Below are 5,860 nucleotides of genomic sequence, written 5' to 3'. Positions count from 1 at the left end.
CCTGAGTGGTGTGGCTCATCAACTGGCCTGACAGGCCAGCTCATTTGCAGTATGTGTGGTAGGCCTTGCAAGTCTAATTTCAGTGATTTCACACTTTAAATAAAAACCAGGCCTGGCTGTGACAGATCACTTGTAATTACTCTGTGGTTGCATTACCTCACTGACTACTGCAAGAGCTCCTTCTCCACTACTGCATAAATGCAAACTTTCCATAACAAAATTAATCTCTCAAAAGCAGGATGGATTAAAGAAAACATGGATTTGCTCTTCTGTCACAGAGGCATATTGTCCACTTTGATGGCACATGAGAGGATATCAAATGCCCTCCTGGCAGTCACACTCCAGATGGAAGAAAATAGGCTATGGTCTATAAAAATGAAGTTAGACGTAAGTACAGCACTCAAATCTCTGGGAGGAAAAAAAATGCTTTTTCTGGGGCATTTTTGGTGTTGTGAATTGGTCTGAGCAACTTGCCATAATGCAGGTAATGGAGCTACTATTCTCCTTTCATCTTCAGGGTTTGTGCGTGTCAAAGCACAGGGAGGCCCGGCTGGATGTGGCAAAGAGCCACAACAAGAGCAAATACAGCCAGATGATGGTCAGAATGATGAAACATCAAGTTAGAGCAGACCGACGGGGCTTGTTCCAGTGTGAGCTGCTTCTTCAATCACCGACTGGCTCCATTTACCTTCAGTAACCACCAATTCAAAAACTGACTCTCCCACTTGCAAAACAATGCACTTTCTTTGTCTATTTGTAGACTTGATTATATTTGGATGAGATAAAGTAAACACAGTATTGATACAGACAAACTCAATGCTGATTTATCCTTAAGAAGACGGAAAGCGAGAGAAGACACTCATTTTTTTAATCAAGTAAACATACCTGCATTAAAATTAAGCTGTATTACCATCTATCACCTCATTATCCACCGTTCTATGTTGTAGATGGTAAAGATTTCAAAACATATGCTGATTTTTCTGCTATCAACATGTTAATACATCAGAATTTGCATAATTGCATCCAAACTCAGCCAAGCTCACCGGTGTTTCAGAAAGAACGTGTATAATTTCCTTAATAATTACAAACTGCTGGTAAGTGAAGGGAGGATTTTCCTTCATCTCTGTGCACTATTTCTGCAACCCAGAACTGCACAAAAATTTTATATTTTCAGCCACTAAAAATTTTGTAAACATGAAACAAAACAGAAAAACTGCCAGCTTTACAGTAAGCACTCTTGCTTTATGAAAATTCAGGAAGGTATATCTTCTATTATACATTCCAAATCTAAGATGGAACTCAACTAGTGTATACTAAGGTACTCTTAAATATTTAAAAAGAGAGAGAGAGAGAGAGAGAGAGAGAGAGAGAGAGAGAGAGAGAGAGAGAGAGAGAGAGAGAGAGAGAGAGAATGAAGAAGGGACAGAGTCACCTAGGTGCCTGGTCTGGAGAACCAGGGATGGTAGGTTTAAAAGTTTTTTTTATCCCATGGGAAGTACCCACCCAAGTGGCTCAAAAATATGGACAGCACATACATAAGTGACACTGACACAAACAGAGCAGTAAACAACATATACAAGAAATATAATAACTCCATAATATTATAGGAGTTAGTACCTGAAACCTATATGTTCCTACAGAAAAAGATTAAAATAAACTACCTACCTACTCTACCTAGTCTGTAGACTTGTTGTAAAACAAAGTTATGGCTAGTAGGCTAAGATATAAATCTGGTTATGTTATTATAGAAACAAAAACTATGACATAATATGTATTAGGATCCTACCGAAAGTTCACCCTGCTAGTTAAGTTATGGATAGTTACTATAGAAAGACAAATATCTATCAGTCCATATTCTACATGCTTTCTAATGGAAACCCCAAAGTTAGATACTGTCTATTGATATCTTTTAAAGAACCGTTTAAACTAAAGAACCATTAAAAATCTACATCATGTAAAAGAGTATAAATCCCGAAAGGGGTTTAAACTCTTGGGATGGGAAAATTGTGGGAAAACCCCAGAAGCCTCTGGCCCACATTTACACTGACAGGATGAGGAGGAAAGCTCAGAGAGTCCTGGCAGACAGCTCTCATCCTCTGTCCTGTCAGTTTGAGCTCTTGAAGTCTGGGAGGCGCATTAGAGCTCCTCTGGCCAAAGGTTCTTGTAAAAAAATATTTTATACCAAATGCCGTCGCCATTATGAACTCAACAAAGTGAGCAATCCACAGATAAAACCTGAACTGCTTTACTTCTATTTTATTTATTTTACTAGATCTTATTTTACATTTTATTTATCTTAGTGGGTCTTATTCTACTTTTTCCTCTATCCCTATGTATTTTATTACATTTTATCTTTGTTTTATTGTGTTTATTATATGTTTTTATGTATGACAATATTTTATTTTAGTGTTGTCTTTTTTATATTTACTACATGTATTTTATTCTGCCAATCAATGCATTAATGGATGTATTTCGGTTATTTAAGCCACAGGGTTCAAAGTGTGTGAAAAAAGCGGCATCATTTAGTTCATAAATGACGGTCTATCTAATACCGAGACAAACTTTTACTTTTGGGGGTTTTTTTATTCATTCATTTTTCATGCATTCTTGTGTGTTTGTGATCCTTGGATTTACCCAGCAGCCCCTGCGGTGCTTAAAGTGAAACTGGTTTATCATATGCCGTCAGTGTAATCTGATGTGGCTGTGTCCAAATCAATACTAATAGTTATCGATCAGTTATCTGTAATAAAGATAATTTTTTAGCAGTTTATTGTCATAAAAGATATCTTTTTTTACTAGTGTGTTTGTGTGTGCACACGTGTGAACTTGTCCATCATCTTGTCATTTTAGCTTATCCAACGTTAAAATGAAAGAAAAACATTGCCAGACTGTTAATGTTTTATCACTGTGTATTTTAGTAAATTATTCATGATAGTTGTTAATGTTATTGATAATTTGAGGACCAGTTTATTAATTTACCAGAATTGAATGGTGTTTTTCATATGTGATAAGGGTAATATCTATCAGTCCATATCTTATATATAAGATATCTTATATATAATTTTTTTTTTTGTATGTAAGAGGTCTGTGAGAAAAGTATCGTACCTTTTTATTTTTTTCAAAAACTATATGGATTTGATTCATATGTTTTTACGTCAGCCAAGCTTCAACCTTCGTGCGCATGCATGAGTTTTTCCACGCCTGTCGGTTGCGTCATTCGCCTATGAGCACGCCTTGTGGGAGGAGTGGTCCACCCCTCTCATCGTTGTTTCATTGCGAGGAAATGGGGGAATGATTTGGGCTTTTTTTCCATCAGAATTTTTTCAGAAACTGTTAGAGACAAGCAGCTGGAAACCATTCAAAAAATTTATCTGGCTTTCGGTGAAAATTTTATGGGCTTCACAGAGAATAAGGACTGTTACTACAGCTTTAAGGACGCCCCACAATGGCGCACGGCGCGCCGTGCTCCGAGCCGCCATCGAGAGGCAGAAAACACCACATCATTTCTAAACGGATGGCTGTGTGGAGCCGGGACCGTCGTGTCTGGTTATCACAAGAGCTGGACATCAGCCATTTTCCGGCAGATTTCACTTTTAACAAGAGATTTTTTCATGGAAAGCCGCGCGGAGGCTTCGCGCATCACGACCGATTCGCTGATCGAGCAAGACAAAGGAACACCTCCGTTTTGGAGTGCCAGGGGACAAGTTGGGACATGCCCAGCTCTCCACAATTTCTCTTATACTCACTGGGCTGGTAAGCATTGAAAGCCGAGATAGGCATGTCCCAACTTGTCCTTTAACACTCGGAAACGGAGGTGTTCCTTTGTCTCGCTCGATCAGCGAATCGGTCGTGACGCGCGAAGCCTCCGCGCGGCTTTCCATGACAAAATCTCTTGTTAAAAGTGAAATCTGCCGGAAAATGGCTGATGTCCAGCTCTTGTGATAACCAGAGAAATTGCACTCGACGGTCCCGGCTCCACACAGCCATCCGTTTAGAAATTATATGGTGTTTTCTGCCTCTTGATGGCGGCTTGGACCGCGGCGCGCCGTGCGCCATTGTGGGGCATCCTTAAAGCTGTAGTAACAGTCCTTATTCTCTGTGAAGCCTGTAAAATTTTCACCGAAAGCCAGATAAATTTTTTGAATGGTTTCCAGCTGCTTGTCTCTAACAGTTTCTGAAAAAATTCTGATGGAAAAAAAAGCCCAAATCATTCTGCCATTTCCTCGCAATGAAACAACGACGAGAGGGGTGGACCACAACTCCCACAAGGCATGCTCACAGGCGAATGACGCAACTGACAGGCGTGGAAAAACTCACGCATGTGCACGAAGGTTCAAGCTTGGCTGACATAAAAATATATGAATCAAATCCATATAGTTTTTGAAAAAATAAAAAGGTACGATACTTTTCTCACAGACCTCGTATGTAGCTAAAATAGTTTCTCCACTGGTGCATTATGCTGGTATTATGTGCATCCCTGGCAAACATCTTGATGGAGTGTGTGGTGGTTGTATTTGCCACAGTCACCAGATAGCCGGTGTCGCAGACCGAACTAAAAATTGGTCCACTGCCTCCACTACGCATGCATCATTTCGGAGCTCAGCAGCTTGTCTGACACAGAGTTTCTTCACCCAAAGCGATCAAATAGATTAATAGGATTATTAACCATCAGATGACAAGGCTCTTAAATCATTCTAAAGTCAGTTTTAAGCAGAAACAAGGCCATTTTAAGCATAAATGAGGCGATACTCCATGACGCTTTGAAATGACTGACGCAATGTAGCTGCGGCGCTCTGATCGCTTGCTCTGTCTTTTATGATGAAATAATGCTGAATTTATGTGGAAATGATTGTTGTACAAAAGCTTCAGATATCTGTCGCTGAGACAGATGATGACTGGAGTGCAGTTTTAAACAGAAACAACGTGATAATCGGTGAACCATGGCTAATGACGTATGCGCAGAGAAGGCAGGGTGGACTGATTTCTAGGGGGTACCGTTCAGTATGATTGGGCAAGTACTGAGTTGTGGACCTCTGTGTTACTGTCAGCACAGCGATAGAACACAAACATGTGGCAATCCCTCTCCCGAAATGGCAGGCAAAAATATTGTGGAAAGGAGCTTGATGTCCCCTCTAGTGTTTATTCATCTCTGTGTTCCACATTGTATTCTATTCACTACATGTTCAATCAATCAATCAATCAATTTTTTTATATAGCACCAAATCACAACAAACAGTTGCCCCAAGGCACTTTATATTGCAAGGCAAGGCCATACAATAATTATGTAAAACCCCAACGGTCAAAACGACCCCCTGTGAGCAAGCACTTGGCTACAGTGGGAAGGAAAAACTCCCTTTTAACAGGAAGAAACCTCCAGCAGAACCAGGCTCAGGGAGGGGCAGTCTTCTGCTGGGACTGGTTGGGGCTGAGGGAGAGAACCAGGAAAAAGACATGCTGTGGAGGGGAGCAGAGATCGGTCACTAATGATTAAATGCAGAGTGGTGCATACAGAGCAAAAAGAGAAAGAAACAGTGCATCATGGGAACCCCCCAGCAGTCTACGTCTATAGCAGCATAACTAAGGGATGGTTCAGGGTCACCTGATCCAGCCCTAACTATAAGCTTTAGCAAAAAGGAAAGTTTTAAGCCTAATCTTAAAAGTAGAGAGGGTGTCTGTCTCCTGATCTGAATTGGGAGCTGGTTCCACAGGAGAGGAGCCTGAAAGCTGAAGGCTCTGCCTCCCATTCTACTCTTACAAACCCTAGGAACTACAAGTAAGCCTGCAGTCTGAGAGCGAAGCACTCTATTGGGGTGATATGGTACTACGAGGGTCACTAAGATAAGATGGGAACTGATTATTC

Source organism: Thalassophryne amazonica, chromosome 9 (genome assembly GCF_902500255.1).
Source record: "Thalassophryne amazonica chromosome 9, fThaAma1.1, whole genome shotgun sequence".
NCBI lineage: Eukaryota > Metazoa > Chordata > Actinopteri > Batrachoidiformes > Batrachoididae > Thalassophryne > Thalassophryne amazonica.
This window is presented reverse-complemented; position numbering follows the sequence as displayed.